This window comes from Aphelocoma coerulescens, chromosome 11, assembly GCF_041296385.1.
Source record: "Aphelocoma coerulescens isolate FSJ_1873_10779 chromosome 11, UR_Acoe_1.0, whole genome shotgun sequence".
NCBI classification, from domain to species: Eukaryota; Metazoa; Chordata; class Aves; order Passeriformes; family Corvidae; genus Aphelocoma; species Aphelocoma coerulescens.
The window spans coordinates 17603441-17622339 of NC_091025.1; the positions used below are offsets into that span (position 1 = coordinate 17603441).

Below are 18899 nucleotides of genomic sequence, written 5' to 3' on the forward strand. Positions count from 1 at the left end.
GCCGGTGCAGGAGATGTTCCTGGTGTTGATCAAGCAGGGAGTGGCTCAGGGGTGAGGAAATGGCCAGGCCACATCTTGGCTGTTCCTCAGCACTCCGAGGAGCAGAGGCAGAGAGCTTCTCTGAGCTGGGTCAGCCTTCAGACAGCCAGGAAAGCCCATTTCTGTCCCTGTTTCTGTCACTGCGCAGACACACAGCTCTGGGGGTCACCCTAGCAAGGCACCTCGTGCTCGTGTCCCTGCAGCGGAGCAGTGCAGAGCCAGAGAAAAGGGCTCGGTGGAGAACCAGAAAAAGGGACTCAGTTTCACAGGTAGGCTTTTCCTGAAAATTAGCAGGGCTTAGGCAATACTAATAGATAGGTAATTGTGTAGTTACAATGAAATCAACTAATTAAAGGGAAGCCAAATGGGAAATATCCAGTGTTCTCTTTTGGCGGGCAACACAGAAAAAAAAAAAAATCCCAATGCTTATCTGTATCCCTAAGCCATTTATATCTCTAATTCCAGACCTTTTCTCTGTCAGAGTTAAGGATTAAAATCTCTTATGAAAACACTGTTAACAGGAGAAAAGCAAACAGAAAGCTTAGTTTTGAGGTGGTAGTTACTTTCTGAAACTTCAGTCTGGAAAATCTTATCCTTCCATCCTGATAAAACTGATCTTTACAGTTCTTCAGCATTTGGTGGTTTATGGCAAAGCCAAAGTTTCTTTTCAATCAGTTACCAAATTAGAATAAATTAGTTTTGAATTGCTTTTTATGATGTTAGCCTTCTAAAGCAAGTATGAAGAAGTAAATTCTGTCCTATCTTCAGACTTGGTAACAAACTTTTACTGAATTGAGGTTACACAAGCTGTTGAGGATTACTGAAAACAAACAAACAAAAAAATTAAATTTATCTTACCTTTTTGCTATTTAGACAGTATTTGGAACAAGCATGGTGGCATTCTGCTTTCATCGAAAAACAGAAATGGTTTGGCTGAACAAAAGTCCCAATCTCTGGGCTATGGATCCTACTTTACCCTCAGTGGTGGGAAGGATGAAGCCAAGGCAGAAGAGGTAAGACAGAAAAGAAGTAAAGACTTTTATTTAGTAAGTTCACTCACTTTTATGAAATGCTGTCATTTTCATGAAAAAGTGTCGTCATTTTTTTGTTTCATAACAAATCTGAAGTATGATTTTTCCATCACTTGTATGAAGGGAAAAGGGAGTGATCACTGTCTGTTTTAACCTGGAGAGTCTTTAGCAGAACAATTAGCTCTAAGATAATAATAGGATGAAATAACGAAAAGAAAAAAATCTTTTAGTGTAAGCAGAAGGTATAGGGATAATGTTAAAGAAATACTGGAAATCCATTTTCTCAAACTTTTTAAAGGTAGCCAGACAAGCCATTAGTAAAACTAATGTAAGGCATAATTCCACAGTAGCAAAAATGACTACATGACTTAATGCATCCTTTCCATTTTTCTGTCTCCCACAGTCCTTTTGATAATCTTATCATTGTGTAACCATCACAAGCAGCATCACCAGAAGTAATGGTTAGCTATTCTCAGACCACTTTTAAATTATTCACAGCAGCTCTGTTTCCATTTCTCTGACTCATTCTTTTAGAAATAACAGGAAGTAGAAAACATGGAAATGGAAGAGTTATGATATTACATTTTTAGAAAAAAACAGAAAGCTAAAAATTATCCAGTCTCTTATTTCTTTTCTCAGCAATGCAAGAAAACACTGGCATCTTTCTGAACAACGACCCACTAAAGCACTGAAAAAACCCCTCCAACACCAGAACTTGCTCAATACCAAACAGATCCAGGTTCTGTTGTGCTACTTTTGCAGGAAAAAAGAAAGATGAGATTTTGCTAGGAGAGAAACAACACTCATTTATTTTTAATTAATATTAAGGAACCTCTGTGATTAGACCAACCCCAAAAGGACAGCTCTCCCACCCTCCCCCAATGCTTCAGTACTACTTTCTGGTGTTTTTTTTTTTTTGTGTGGTTGGTTGGTTGGTTGGTTTTTTTTTGTTTGTTTGTTTTTTTTTTACAAAGCCTACCAAAAAAAGAAATTAAAAATCATTTCAACTTATGCTTTTTAGCAGAGTGATAAAGTGATTTACAAAGGTCAATTTCATTGTTCATGTTTTAGGGTACAGAAGATTGAGGTATGAGGACAAAGGCTTGGCAAAAATTCAGGCAAAGGAATGGAACTGAGGTCTGAACCCTAAAACACTACACACAGCTCTCAGTGCCATCTAGAAACTGGGCAGGTTTAAAAAAAACAATCAAGTTCTCCACAATGCATTGCAGTGCTCTCATTAATTTTATTCCTTTTGACAGTATCATAAGACAAAACTCTATCAAATAAGTAAAGAAGTATTTCTAGAAGGTGTAAGAAAGAGAGAAGACAACAAACACAACAAGAGATGGGGACTCTGCAGCCCCTGTCTGCCACAGGAGAACTTCCTCTTCCTCTTGGAAGAACTGCTCTGAAAGTTTTGCAAATTGGCTTCAGGGCTTACTGCCTTACTGAAATATAGAAAAATACAGGGGAAAATGAAAGGATGATCTGGCTCAAGATCTCTGTAGTAATAAACTACTGGATGGAACGTCTTACACAATCTTCCAAAGGTAATTCAAAACTCCTGGAAAGGAGCCAGCTGGCCTGGGAGCTGGCTGCAGCACTGCAAACAAACGGTGCTGTTCCACAGCGATGCATCGAGGGGTGCGCTCAGACGCCAGACAGAGCCGTGTTCTGTCAGCTCTCATCTACAGCATTGCCCTGCTCTGCAACGTGACAGGCTGGAATGGCACCTTCCCTCTCAACGGATCTGATCCATGGATCTACCCAGCCGTGTCTAATTAGAGACAAAAGTTTATTCCTTTTGCTCCTGCAGTGCCAAAATGATCCGGAGTTAATCGAGGGCTGTTGCTGCCAGGACACGATGGAAATAATTTGGTAGGTTCCAAACACTTGTAGAGAGTTCCAGACTGCACAAGGGGTACCACCAGCACCTTACTTCAGCAAACAGACTTATTATTACCAGGAATAATGCTTGAAATGGGGAAAAAACCCAAACCAACACCTGCCAGACCTTCTGACTGCAGGCAGGGCTTTCCAGACTGGCAGCCAGATCCTGCTTCTTGAGGGACAAATACACTCAGGAAAGACCCAGCAGGGTGGAACAGCCGTGGATCCATACAATACTCTATTTACCAAATAACTTTTCCCAGTGACCTGAAAGAGAAATCTTGTTTAGATTTACAAGTGGAAAGATGTGGGAGTTCATCCCTGGGCCTAATGAACAAACGTGAAATGATCACCTAAGAGGAAAGTTTAAAAACCTTGAAAAGTTTAATATATAGGAGAGAAAATTAGGCTTTAAGCATGTTTTCAGAATTTCAGTAATTCTGTCCTTGAATCCTCTTTAAATGCTTTTAACAGTGTATTTCTTTAAGTGTGCATAAGCTGCTTTACCTGGATTATCTTAAGTGATAAAAAAGAATATACATTGTGATTGGGCACTCATTTTTTTAGCCACAATACTAGCAAGTGCCCTGGAAACTAAGAAATTCAAATCCAGCAGGTGGTATTGATCTATCTTAAAATAAACTAAGCTAAACACAATATACCACAACTTTAAAGGCCATACCGTACCATATATGTATATAAATATATATATAATGGTTTTCTTGTGGTTCATGACTGTCAAGTATTGACTGCTCATAATAAAAAGTGTTATCACAGCTCATCACTCAAAAGGAACTCTGAATGCAAACTTCATTATTTCTTGTAGAAAGGATCTGGTGCCAACTTTCACCATTTCTTGTGCATTTCAGCATGTTCATACTTCTCCAAACTTTGGACTTTTTTTCCATTTTTCATTGTGACTAGCAAAATGAGACTGAGACCTAAAGGCTACTACTACGCTGGATTTCACAAAGATGCTAGGTAGCACTATCAGCAGTTTAATTGAAGATGTTTTTTCTCAAAAAAAGACCCCTTGATTCTTTCACATTCTTACACCAACTCTCAGTAACTCTCTGCTCCACAGTTTTAAAGTTCTGCTTCTGCTTAGAGCAGCCATATGGCTGAATTTTGCACTTTAATTCACATGACGTGTTTACTTCTATTACTACAAAATTAGTCGAAAAATATCAATATTCTTTCAGGAATCCAGAAGTCACTGTCAACGTACCCTAAAGAACCCCAATTTTCCTGATTCTAACCAAAGCCCAGTAAACTTCACCTTATTCTCTCCCTCTGTTGCTTGTCAGTGCCCGTGACAAGAACTACATGGTATAAAACCAAGTTGTTGTCACTAAAAATCAGTGAATGTGACTGAACAGACACAATTGGTAAAAAACCTGCAATTTTTATAACTCCTTGTCAAGTGAAATCACACTTTGGAACAGCACAGAGCGACGTTTCAAATATCTCTAAAAATAGGTACTTCGTTGTGTAATTTTTCTCGTTGTTAGGGATTCTTTTTCCCTAATGTTCAAGTGTTTCCTTTCATGCAGTTATTTCACACTACTGCTCCTTATTATGCCCTTTTCAGCCACTGTCAATACCACAACAGGGATTTCGGCAGCTCAGCCGCTTGTAGACATTGATGTCCCTATCAAGTCCCTATCACAGTCCCTGTTTGGCTCCTTCCCCCGGGTGCACGTATCAAACTGTGGCTCAGCCTGCACACTGCAAAGTGCATACGATGGGACACAGTGTTTATCACCCATCATTCCCCTTTGTACCAAAACCATGCGAAATTTGCATGTCAAAAGCCTTTCCCCCACTCCTCCAACTGCTCGAGCAACAGCCTCAGTCTGGGCTCTGAAAGTCAAGCTGTGTTCCTTCTGCTTCATGCATCATCTTTCTAATAAAAGTTCTCAAGTGAGACCCAGCTGCAATTCTGCTGCTGACGCATGTAACAAAACACCCCAGCTCGCCGTGCCATTGGCTGGGCAGGGGGAGCAGAAATAAAAACCAGAAGCCACTCGAGTGGTTGTGAGGGACTTGAATTAAGCACGTGGGACAGTGATGCCAGTGGCTGACACCCAGGATCTGGCAGAAGTCTTTCATTGAGATGCAGTTTCTGGAGCTGAGCATGGAGTACAGAATACTATCACTGGAGAATGTGGAATACCTAACTCTTAAGACATCCTCACATGTTTAAAGTAACGATTGCTATTTGTTCTTTTCTGCTGAGTTGTTTTCCAAAAGCTCTCAACTGTCCTTAAATATAGTTCCTTCTTTAATGTGAACACCCACTGTGGGGTTTAGACAATGTTCTTCTGTCATGTGAGAGGAAAAAAAAAAACCAATGTAAATCTAATTGTGAGTTTTGGCTGAGTAACAGTTTAATTGAATCTGTTTGAGAGCTATCCAGAATTGATCACAGAATCATTGAATCACAGAATGGCCCAGTTTGGAAGGGACTTTAAAGCCCATCCAGTTCCACCCCTGCCATGCCCAGGGACACCTTCCACTGTCCCAGGCTGCTCCAAGCCCCAATGTCCAACCTGGCCTTGGACACTTCTGGGGATCCAGAGACAGCCACAGCTTGGAACATAGTAATTTGTTCCATTTTCTAGTCCATGCCAAATATATCAGAAGGTAGGCACAGACCATGCCCTTCTTGAGGTGAAAATTCCATATTCTCTTAGCCTTCTTGCTAGTCTAAATTAGATACATCTATTCATGGAAACCTGGAAAAAAGTCATAACCTTTGTAGAGCCACTACCTTGACAGAAGCTCTCTCTGCAAATAACTGGGTTTACATTCCTGCTGTGTCAGGAATTAGAATAGTTTTATGTCACGTTGTATGTCCCGCAGGGCATTTTTTATATATTTACCATGAATTTAAGCACAAGGTCACCATACAGGCCTGCTGTGGGTGGTGTTACCAGTTACAGAGTCACCAAACTTCTCAAAAATCCTCGTCTTTGTATTTGGGAAGATAGTCTGGCACTGATTCAGGTCATAGAGGAAGTAAATGATCAAGTGCTGACCAACTTGACTGGACTGTAGCACAGATCAAGGTAGATTTCACAAAGTGCATTTAGTTCTTATGAAAAGTGAGCATTGTTTTCCTCAAACTTACAATATCAAGGTTGTGTCTCCCTACCCCACCTGCCAAAATCTAACACACTTAAATAATAAAGTGTAGGAAAGTTTGGGGAAGGCTTTGGTTTTTTTGTTTTAAGTACCTGACTCAGGATTCTGTTTCTTTCTTTTCTAGATCCACTTGTCTGTAAGGAGTTCAGAAGCCTGGGAAGCAGATCTCCAATTCTCTGCCTATCCATGCACAGTCTAAAGAGATGTCAGGACAAGCACAGTGACTTACAGAAGAAGATTTTCTCTGGACTTGTCTTGATACCAGTGTTTCTCAGTCGAACATGAAGTCTGGACACAAGGGAAAATGATAGATTAGGACCAGACCATGTTTTTGGTTTTGTTTTTTTTAAAGGACAGTATTAAAAAAGAATGCACAAAAGTGAGGTAAGCTCAAACACACAACATCACAATGACTTAAGACTTCTGGAAGTAATGAGCAATTTGATTGCAAACAAAACAATTAACAGACTTTGTATGAGAAGACTGATATTTAAGACTGAAATACCTGAAAGATTAAGGCAGAAACAGAAAAATATGCAAAGTGAGGGGTCCCTGTCAGAGCAACTGAAGTGCTTGTACAGAAAAATTTGTCAGTGTAAAACACCACCATCAGACACACTAGAAATCTGCCCTTGCTGATCTTCAAGAATGTTGGATATATGATGTCACAACATATTTCTTTATTATATCACATCACGCTCAGCCTGACAACTGATTTGAAACAATACTACTGTTTTCAAAATGCAGAGATGCAAACCTTTCCTGAAGCTATCTTCTCAGATTATTGCTTTTTAAATATATTTAATAAAAAAATGTTAGTTAATGGAGACTGTAATGCACTACTGAGCTGCTCTCTATTTGTGGTATTTTAAATTTGATTGAAAACAATTAGCAGATGAGAGAGATGCCTGTGAGCATTCATTAAAATGAGGCTTGTGGTTTGTGACTGTTGAATTTCACTGTGCATCTGGAGCTGTTTGCACGGGTGGCACAGTTCTCAGTCATCATAAAAAAGGCACTGTTCCCGATAAAGGTTATGCTGGTAAAAAATAAATTATATTAAAATTTTCCAAAACGTCCCATTGAGAAAGCAGCAGCATATTACCCACGGGGAATTTCTCTATCAGATGATGATGGCTCATGGACAATTTAATTTGTTGTTTAGTAACAGCTTGTAAATCCCTCTCCTAGAAATAACATGCAGTTGTAAAAGCTGACTGCTAATGAGATGATTGACCCTAAAGGTCACACTGGCAGAATCCCCCATTGTTTGCTTAAGGATATAATTTTCATTTCATCGAACTGAAAACTGACATCCGAGCATAACACGACAAGACATTAAAGCAAAAAAAAAAAAAAAATCCTGCATTACTGGAAGAACTCTGCTATTGTTTTATCTTTGAGGAAAACATTGTTAGCTTGGGCTGAGCTGCTACCAAGGTAGTCAGCTGCTGAATATGGGACTCTCCAATGGACTGTGAGAAGATGAATACACTGAAAAATATCTGGTGAGCAAGCACAATACCAAAAGTGAGTGTGGTCTGAATGTGAACATTCAATTTTTCATTTCATTAAAATCAAGTTCAATTCCAAAACTCATCTCAAGGTGAGGTGAGTGGGGTAAGGAGGTTTTACAGAGGTTTTGCTTGTGTTATATTAGGATTTTTTTTTGCTGCTGCCTGCATTTTTAATATTGAGATGATAGAAGAATCTCAGGCAGCTTGGAGCACTAGAGGACAAAATCGTTTGGACAACACTCCTGACTTAAAAATGGTCAACACAGTAAAAATATTTAATTTTCAAAATCTATGTGCCCAGTAGCCTGGAAAAAAACACTAAATTAAGTGTGAGGCTGCTGTGTCATGTTATACTTTCTGCCACCCTAGATTTTCTCAGTATCTACCACAGCACATGTCCTCATATTTCACTCTTTCTTCTGCACTCATGCAAAAAGCCTCCAGATTAGTCCAACATTGTTCCCTGTGTAGGGATTATTTGGGGCTTTTGTGCCAATGTCCATCCTGAATCATGTAGTACTTGGCTGATGCTGAACAGTATCCCCAAAAGAGAAATATTTAACCAATGCAGGAGAGAACAAGCATTGCTGATCTGAGTTAATCCAATAAGACCAAATAATGTAAATGAAGTGTGCAATACATTATAATTTTCAGCACATTAATTTGGGATAATCATGGTGATTACATAACCAGCTATCTGATAAGACATCCATGGACAGATCTATAAGAATACTTCAGATACATCAAATATATTGACAGATACCTCAGTGCCTTTGTAAACCCCTGATATCTACTAGGGAGAGCATCTCCACAAGAAATAGCATTTGTAGTTATATATTATTCTTATCAAAATATTGGTTACATAAAACACTCAAAATAATAGTCCACTTGGCAAAGTCTACTGATTTTACACCAGATAACTTTGGGCATTGCTCCAGCTTCTGGGAACACATCTAAAAATTCAAGGTACTTTCAAAGGGCAGCCTCTGCTGTTTTGTTCATAGAAAAGGCAACATACACTCTCAGAAAGACTAAAATTAGCACTGATACTCACAAATCAATATAAAGGAAATTATAGGCTGCATGTAGGTAGGTGATACCTCAATTTTTATATTGATCCATATGCAAACCTTAATAAGACCTGTGTGCTCTGCATGTCCATTTCCATCTCTAAGGGTTCAACAGGGGCATTCAGGAATTCCAAGGTCTCCCTGGCAATGATGTGGGTTGAGCATCTGTTCCCTCTGAATAAAAAGGGATGACCATATTTTGATTCTACTTGGCATTGATTGGCACAGCCTAGTTGTTTATGAGATCTTCACACTCCACCAGGTTCCCCTCTATTCTTAGAGAAGCGCAGAGGTCACATTAACTGACAGGAAGAAAAACCAAAAGCTCCCTGCTTGAACATAAAAAAAATGAGGATGACAAGAGTTTTCAGACAAGATATGGTTATACCCTTGACTAAAATGATAATGAAATATTCAAATACCTTTCAGTTATTTTTACTTTGGAGTCCTGCACTGTCAGGCAAAAAGTATCAGCAAGAGTGAGTCATTTGCTTAATGTCCCATTCTGAAGCCACTCTATCTCCTTTTTTCTGTTTTTCAATAAAAGCCAGCTCTGCCACTCTGCAAACATTAACCTAATAGCATCACCTGGTTGTACCCTCCCACAAGATTCATGTTCTTTTAGTCTACAGCACAGACTTGTACCATTTTAACACAGAATTAAACCACACAAATTTCTAGTGTGAGGAAGCTGTCATGGAATAATGAGGTAAATGTAATTAATCCACTGTAGACACTATTATTTTTCAGTTTAATGGAATGGAGAATTTTTCAAAGAAATCAAAGTAATTATCAGGTTTTTTAATTTAAAATATCCCCAAAGACGATAAAAGAAGACTGTAAAGTGTCAAACACCTAGCCCCACAAAAAATCATATTACTTGCCATATTTTTCTTATTTATTGCTCTGTCCAGTGTGAATCTGAAATTTTTCCCATGTCAGTTGTACCAGCCCCTTCCTAGGAAATGTTACAGCTCAGCAGTGCCACATGGATGGACAGGAGCACATAAACAGAAGTGGGACAGAAACTTCACTCCTATCACAACTGTGGGGGTGGGATTTCCTCGTGGAAGCCAAGGCCATGTGAAGATGGGGCTCACATGGCAGCTTTGTGAGCACATTGACAGTGGGTAGAAGAACCCATCTAATCAACTGAGATTATTTAATCTCTCCACTCCTAAATTTGGTTTACAAGAGCTCAGGAGAAGGGGCAATTTTAGATGTTGATGTGCAGCTTAGCTGGGCAAATGTAGCAAACTGTTCACAGGGCTGTTCTGGTCACAGGCTCTTGCCCTGAGAAGCCTAAAAGAGCACAATAAAGGCATTTAAGGCTCAAGTATTGTGTACCAATGAGAAAATAAGTGCCTGTGGCCAGAATAATTTTATTTTATTCCTAGGCTGGCAACACAGGGTTATATTCTGTCTGAAAGAATTGCACAAAGGATTTTATTGGACTAATCAGAGCCCCTGGTGAACAGACCTAATTGTTAAACTGCCATGGAAACATCAGCACAGTTCCAGGTGATTGATAACTTTTGTTGTTTTCAAAACACAGAGAATGGGGAGAAGGAAATATTTAGATAACAAAGAATGCATAATCTGTCATACCTTTAAAGAATGTTGATCTTTTATGGAACTACTATTATCTCATCCTTTTATCCATAAGCAACACAAAAAACAAAGCAGAAGTCATTTGCATTCTCTTCAGGCCTAGTGTTTTTCCCTAAAACTGAAGGAAAAAAAATACCTAGGAGCTTTTATCATAGAGGACAAATAAAATAGCAAGCAAGATGAAAGCAGAATTGCTAATGGGGATTGTTACACAGAGGTTACTGGGGTCAATGTCCATATGTGGGCCTGATTCCTCCTGTGGAAATCGAGGAGCAGGATATTAGACAAACCCAGGGACAGTTCCTTTCCCTGGCTTCTGCTGGCTCTGGATGACTTGACTGAAATTGCTGCAGATTCTCACTGGTGGAGGAAATGGTTGGGAATCTGGATGGATAGTTTATGGAATGCTGTTACCTAAAGCCTTCTGGATCATGACAGTTGCAAAGAAAACTCATTGTCCAGAAAGATCCCCTGCTTATCTGGGTCACAGCTGGCACATTGGAGCAGAGCAGTGGAGAGAAGGCTCTCACTGAGGCACGAGAAATACAGTGCTGCTTCTGTGGGTGATTATGGTCAGATTTATTGCCAGTGCAGTCTGTTACAGAAACAGGTCTAGAGGGTGATAACAGAAACAGGTTTGGGTGGGAATGCACAGGTTGGCAGCCTGTGGCCTTTCAGAATGCTCAGGCACACAGCCCCTGTGGAGCTGCTTTGGGGTTTTATCTCCCTGTGTGACAACCTGAGCGCTTTTACTCACCCATCCCAAAGTGAGTGTCCCCTGTGGTCAGGCTAGACCTGGACATGCCCTGCAGGGGTCCCTGCCAGGGACAGGATCCACCCAGAACCTGTCTGCAACCTTGGGACACCACTTTGCCCAGCTGGCCCAGTCTCCACTAACATTTTTTTATCCTTTTGCAGGCTGATGTGCACCAAAGTCAATCATCACAGCTCCCTATCTCTGGAATATGTTCATTATTTGAGCACCCAGAGAGTTCCTCCTGCAATTCCCATAGGGTGTTCTTATTTTAGGACGATTTACACTATCAGAGACAATCCCAAGGGAGACAGGGGTGTGGTGGAGGGGGAGGGAGGGAGCACCCTTGATGTCTCTCATCACCATCACACACGCTGTGCTGTAATGAAGAGTAACAGGCTTGTGATGAACACTGGATATCAAGGCTTTGAGTGAGAAGCCTGAAAGCTTTCTTCCAGTATTACCCAGAGTGTGTTATTTCCTTCTACAAGATGCACCCTCCATTTTTCCCAAGACTTCTTTTCCCATGTGTTTTCTCCTCACAGCCCAGCTGAGGACAGAAATCAAGGCCATTCACCCAAGACCTCCCCATGCCAAAGCAGATCCTTCAGATGAACAGAGCCTTGCTGTGGGTGCCAGTGGACTCCAGAGTGGGCTCCCAGCAGGTCCCATCCACCCAGGGATTCACCTCACTCCCAGTGAGTGCAGGGCAGGCTCAGCTCAGCATCACTGACACTCAGAATCCTCTTCTGCAGCCCCAGCTCCCTGTGGAACACGAACAACCAACCCATGCTGGGTACATTTATTCCCCAGCTCGAGGACAGCACATTCCAGATTCAGGGCATGCTCAAATCACTACTCATCTGCTTAGATCTAGGCATACAAACACATCATTGAAATGTAAAGTCTCTGAGCATGGGAACAGCAGCCCGTGCCACATGATCTCCACTGAGATTGCTGGAGAGTGAAAAAAAGCCAAATTCAAACTAATGTCAGAAGGAAATAATTTTAAACAGAGCAACCTTTATCTTCATTTCATCTCACTGATGTGATGGAAAAAAGGCCTTTTATGAGGAAGGGATGATTCTAAAATTTTTGAAGGTTCATTTCAAAGGCTTTTTAACTGATTATCCAGAGCATCCCTTTGGTACAAAAAGCAAACCAGAGTAATTTTTTCATCTCTTGAGACTACCATCCCCATTTGGACTACTCAGAAATACCTTTCCCATACAGTACTTCCTTTGCACTCACAGGAACCTCTCAGGAGTGCAGGGACATGCAAATTAACTTGCAGGCCAAAAAATATCCAGATTTTGAACTATGAAACTCCAGATTGGTTCATTTAAAATATTCCTAAGGAATGAGGCAGATCACTTATCTGAATATTGAGAAAATATTGAACTGAATATTAAGAAATCATTAATTATTAGTTGGTCACACTGAAAGACTCAGTGGAAGGATCTTTTTCACTTCATCTGAACAACATCCCAACTCTGTTAACCCAACAAAGAGAAAACAAACAACAGAAGCACAAAATCTGCTATTTTCTGTTTCTCCAGCTATAGTGTGTTCTGTTAGCTTGCTCCAACTCTTGTCTGCTTTAATACAGAGGGAAGAAAGCTCTCCTGGTCTTACAGGACACGCACAAGTTTTTGGTTAAGGTTCCTGCTTTATTACACTTTGTGTGTGGCCCTGCCCAACTCCTTCAGCATCTCAGTTTCAGGTATTTAATTTGTCTAAGGTGTCAAACAGCACCTTGTTACAGCTCTGAGGGGTCGTGCAGGTAACTGTGAAAAAAAGAGGCGTCCAGCTACTACAGCAAGAAAAACTTATAATAATGTACATTAAAGAGAGAGAAGTGTATTGCTCCCCTTCAATTCACTTTGACTCTTGATGAAACCAATCTCTCAAGAAAAAATTGGTACAGTGCCTTGCAATGCTGGAGCCTCTAAAGCCTGGCTATTAATTAAACTATTAATGTGTTCTTGCTCTGCTCCAGTAGGGAGGTAAATAACCAGGTTAACGCTTGAGGAACCTTCTGTGAATAGCGGTGACTTTTTAACCTCCATCATTTTGTCTCTCACCAGTCCGGTATCATTTGCTCCTTTTTCCCTTCCCTTCTACCATTCACTTATCTCAGGCAGTAGAAGGGCAAATTGTCCTTATTCTTTCTTTACTGTTGAGATGGACTTCAGAATTTATCCAGCTTGAATGTCACATTTTAATTTTTTTTTTTTTCAGAGACTTTATCATTTAAACCAAGTTTATCTCCTGCTCTCCTTACACAGTTATCTGTTCAGACAGTACCAGCTCCTGAAAGGGACACTATTTCTCATTTAAATGATTAGTGTATGTTTAAAAATCTTTTATCACCCAGGACTCCAACATAACACAAAACACGTGGTGAACATACAGCTCATCTCTGCTGTACCAAGGGTGGTAAGTAAAAAGATAACTATTTAAATGGTATTTAGGTTAGGAAAGTACATCTGCCTTCTTGTCAGAAACCAGAGGAGAGATGGGAGGGGAGAACTGGCAGGAGGGTGAATTTTTTTTTGTTTCTGGCCACATAAAAGTTTGGCATGCAACACATTCTACAGGAACATCATCAGCAAAGCACACAGGCATCAGTCAGGAATATTTTTTGAAAGAATAGCACATAAACTGAGACAGGCTCAGAGTAAAGGGTAATGAGGAATTGACCATTGTTCTGAAGTATCTGCATGGGGACTACATAAATCCTCTTTATTGATCCATGTATTACAATGACAATTCCCACTCAAAAATTCAAGTTATTTATAGTCCCATAGATCTGCTTTAAGCTTAACGCATATTTTTTACAAAACAAGATCTGAAAGTCTTTTTTCTTAACTGTCAAGAGGAATTAATTTTACAAGGGACTAGAAATTTTACTTCTAATCTTCATTTGCTGTGGCTATGGTTCTAATGCCTTTCTTTATTTATGAGGAATGTGCTCTGTGTTACTGTGAGAGAGCAAAATAGTCCTGCTCTGGTCCCCTGAGGATACAGAACAACCTTTTCTGATATAGCTGAACTCACTTAGGCTAATTCTAGCTAGATAGTTCCAGGAATGCATCCTATGGCCATACACAGACCTTGGCACTGCTTTTCCTGCAAAGACATTCCAGCCTTATGGAGGAAAGGAAGCCTCTACAAAGTTTGGACTTGCTTAGAACTTGTGCCAGCAGGGAAGCAGGACTCAGGAGCTTTCCTCCAAATGTATTTTTTCTCTAAGGAAAATATGAGAGTGTTGTCTGCCATCAGGACTTGGGATGATCAGAGTCTGCAGAGAGCTGTGCAGGGTCTGCAATTCCCAGCTCAGTCAGTGCTGTCCAGACTGTGTGTATCAAATTGCAGTCAAACTCAGGCTTAAACTTGTGCATTCAGGGAAAACTCCAGCTCTCTTTTAGCACCAGTAATGAGATCATCAGAATCATTGTGGTTCTCTCCCTAATACATGTGCAAATCAGTGGTGATGCAGAAATCCATTTGTTCTAGAAAATAGTTTATAGGAAAAAGTAATTATTATGTTCTTTGATTGTTGTGAAATTCTACCAAACTGGATGAAAACAATTTCTTTACTCCATGCTGTTTCTCTGAAATGGACCTGCCAGAGTGGTTCCTTTTTCAAAAAAGCCCACCTCATCTTTCATTCCTTCAATTTGCAATAGGCAAAGGGTCTGTATAAATATCATCAAATCAGAGGATGAAACACTGCAACATCAGAAAGAGCTCCTGTGAGATGTTTGATTGTCTTTCACCCCAGGGTGAAAGGCAATCTGAAACACGAACTTCTACTTGAGGCATAGTCAGATTGTCAGACATATATTATTGTTCACATCATGTGACTGTGATGTTGATTCTTTATATCAAGAAAAAATAAAGTTGTTTGTGTTGCACATAGGAGCAGTGAAGAAAATAATTTGAGTAGATGCATAAGTTTTCAAAAAGTTATCCCACAAGACTAAAAATGCTTGAGAACTATATAAACTGACCTATCAGTCCTTTCTATAAAGGCTGAATGTCAGGCATTTAAATGCCCATGTTTGGAGAATCTTTGTCAAAATTTTGAGAATTTGTCATTCTCTCTCATCCTATACACACATACCCTGCCTCATATTTATAGTTTATTTTTGAGAAAAAAAATCTGGGTTTTTATTCTTGTTTATGCTGCTTTCTGCTCTGTTCCTCATCCCACAAATCACTGCATCCCCAATCTGATTTGGGGTTTACTGCACAGACACCAAAAACAATTATAGTCAGCCCCAGATTGCTGCACAGAGACTGGATTACAAGTGGCACCTCATGTTTTAGCTGCTCACTCCCTTTCAGCTCCTGTACATTATTTGAATTCTCACCAGCTGTCTGGTACAACTCGGAGCATTTCCAGCTTGCACTGCACAGCAGAGCTGTGAAGTTCCAGTGATGTGTGAGACTGCCAGAGGAATGGCAATAGCTGCAAGTTTGAAACTTATTCTCTGTGCTTGTGCCCTCAGAGAAAATCACTGCAGTGCACAGGGCCATATTTTGTGGGTCTAGGTGTTAATTAAGTCCTGAATAGATCTCACTCTGTGTCCCTGCACAGGGAAAGCTTCTACCCTTTGTGGCAGGTAAACTCCTCACAGCAATAATTTTATTTTTTTCTTTTTTCAGCTGTACCCCTTTTTCTTTGTTAGCTCTTCACCACCTCTAGAAACTTGTTTGAATGTCTTATGGGTAATACCCAGTGCCATGAAAATATTTTATCAGCACTTCCAAAATTTGAATTCTGGCTTTTAATAAAAATTGTTGGTACACACTTACCTGAGCAGGAATTAGGATAGATCAGGATGTATTGAGTTACATCTTAGTGCCTTGCTAGTTTCCTCTGCTTCACCCACCACCTAAAAGCAATTAGAAACAAAAAACAGAAATTGAGAAATTGCCCCTCACACCTGGAGCAGCTGGCACAGTGAGGGGTCAGGCCCATCCCTGCCTTACCCAGCTTGTAACAAATGAATGCATCCAAACTCTCCAGGAGGACTACACTTCCCAAAATTACTTGCCAGAAACTAAATTGCTATCAGGCCATCAAGTTCCATGGTGAAAGGATCACTTGCAGCAATAACGTGTGTTCTCTTCACACAGATTATTTTCCTATGACTGACAGTATATGCACTTGTTGCCAGAAAAAATTCCACAAAACACACTGAAAATATGACTGGAAATGGAAATTAAAACTAGACAAAATCATTCTGAAAATTTAGGAAAATATATATATTTTTAAAACAATTTTAGATGTCTTTTTTCTTTCTATTTGTAACTATTTGTTGGTTTTTGGCAATAAAAGTCTTCACATCAATGTGTGCTCATTTGCCCATCATGAAGGGGAAGTAAATTCTTAAAACTACCAGATTCTGTTTGTGTCCCATTAGGATTGCAGAAAACCCCACTCACCTAATTCTTTCGTATCTTTTTAAATGATAAAATATTTTCAGAAGCAGAAGCTGTGGGAAAACTTGAAAAATAGTTATTAAGGCAATCACAGGTTTGTAAGATAACGTTTCTCCTCCCTCTCTGATATTAGCAGGCTGCCTGAAAGGAAAGGGTTCTTACTAGAGTCTGAATTAAAAAGCTCTCAAACGAATTGCCACATGGATAAGAGCAGACACAACGTTAAATTTAATTAATTAATTAAGCCAAAGCATTCATGAGAATGGGACAGAAAGAAGAGAGTAATGGAGTCTTCTGTTTTGGTCAAATATTACAATGGGTCTATATAATCATGGGCTGAAAATTTCCTGATTTTTTGGTTTTTTTTTGTAAATTATGGAAACAGAAGCAGCAGACACAACAGTCTAAATAAAGCCCCTTTGTCGTCCACTGTTACTTTTATTTATGGAGAATTTTGTGAAGAAGCATTATATACAATAAAATAAATGGCTGCTGCTCCATGTGGTATAAAAGGGTTGGAAAATATCCATTAAAACCCTACAGCATTTGATGATTCACACTTGGCCTTTTTTGGTGAGGATTAATTGTATTGCCTGCTCGTGTTGCAATGCTATTTTACCAACAATACCCTGCCTTTATTTGGTGTAACAGGTGACTCGGGGTGGCCACGGCTGGAACCAGCTCACACCTGGCACTGCAGCAGCTGGAAGGAAGCTGTAAAATTTATCTTGGGACAAAGACCAGAAAGTCCATCTGTCCCTCTGGAGGTGACAGGTTCTTGGCCACCTTCCCCACTCTGCTGTGGCAGAGGCTGGGATGAAGCCCTGCAGAATCACCCTGTGCTTGAGAGCTGCACAAGAGCCCTGGGCCGTGTGAAGGAGGAGGTCACACCTATTGCCAAAATAATCTGGGGTTTAACCAGCTGCTCTGATCTCACACCTGAGACACTGCACCAGCACTTGGAATTCAGCTCTGAATTCTACTTATTAATGTGATTTTAAGTAAAACACCCTATTTCTGCGTCCCTGGGTTAAAGTCATGATATTTTTCTTTTATAAAATATAGGAAACGTATTCCTCAGCAATGTCTAAAGAGGAATTCCCTTGCATATAAAACTACCAGCGCTGGTATATCAGCATCTGAAAATGAGTCCAAAAGCAATCCCATCTGTGGCAGGAAATGTGGAAGTGTTGGAGTTTATTTTAAAGGTGATTCAACTGGCTTTGTTGCTCCCAATGATATAAAAAATACTTCATTTAAAAAAATGCACATCTTTTGTTTTCATATTCGTCGGTAAAACTGGCAGCTTGTGAAATTTGGCAGAATGAACTGTGTCAGTGTTGCCATCAGGGAACATTCCACTAACAAAGAAAGAAATGACAAAAAGGCCCCCCAACCAAAAGACTTGCTTTATAATTCAAAAACAAGCTGTTATGAAAGGCAGGGGATTGACTTTTTTTTGCTGTTAAATATTTTGAAGGTAAAACAATGAAGGCTAGGCTTGGCTGACACAAAGACCCAAGTAAGACACAAGATGAGGACCCACTCCAGAATCACCCATCCTTTTGCCACCACCAGTTATCAGTGCTGCCTGCCTGCTGCCTTTCTGGCTGCTTCTTCCAGACTTCACAAATCAGAGATTTTCCACAGCAGTAAAGGAAGAAATCTCTGTGTTCCTCAGCCCCATGGAATGAGTCTGTATTTAGACTGGATGAACATCCCTTGAAGTGTCCAAGGCCAGGCTGGACTTGGAGCAGCCTGGGATAGTGGAAGGTGTCCCTGCCTATGGCAGGGGTTGGAAAATGATCATTTTTAAGGTCCTTTCCAAGCCCACCCAATCCATGATTCTACAGGTATCTACCACAAGATGGTTGGCCTGGGACTTCCTGATGAACAGGAATTTGAGCAGTCAGTATTAGATTTAATTAGGATTTTGGGAGTGCACAAAAAAATATTAGGAGAGGGTACTACTGCCCCCATACCAGAAATGCTTTCTCCAGCCATGGAATGAATCAGGAAACCCTTGCTCATCTCTTCACTCTGCCTATCATCTCACAGACCTCTTTCCAACAGGCACCAGAAGGAGTGGAAGGAGAAGGAAAGGAATTTTTCAAGTTATTCCATATCCCCTCTGAAGAGAAGGCTGAAATGTTCATGTTGTTTATTTCACTGGTTTCATGTTTGTGAGGTGGGGGGGTAGGAGGAACAAAAAAAGAAGAGATAGTTTTGTTGCAATGCTAATGAGCACATTTAGAAGGCTCTGCCAGAAACTCAGAGCTTCAGTTCGCTTTTATTAGCCATTTTGGAAGATGTCTTAGTTGCAGTTGCACAAAAAGCATTGTCAGGACTTTTATATTTTCTCATTTAGAATACTGTGACATTA

The 18899-nt window shown here is 40.2% G+C and overlaps 1 long non-coding RNA gene across 3 annotated transcripts; it reads right to left on the minus strand.

The window, feature by feature from the left end:
* Positions 1-2208: 2208 nt before the first annotated feature.
* Positions 2209-17365, minus strand: LOC138116996 (uncharacterized). Of its 3 annotated transcripts, XR_011154441.1 has the most exons (5): positions 17205-17365; positions 16520-16580; positions 15887-15966; positions 6340-6398; positions 2209-3230 (listed from the first exon to the last, which is right to left on the minus strand). It is a non-coding gene; the product is annotated as an uncharacterized lncRNA (long non-coding RNA). The 3 variants fall into 3 exon arrangements; XR_011154442.1 differs by lacking the exon at positions 16520-16580; XR_011154440.1 differs by lacking the exon at positions 17205-17365 and having other exon boundaries at positions 16520-16689.
* Between the last annotated feature and the right edge of the window lie 1534 nt (positions 17366-18899).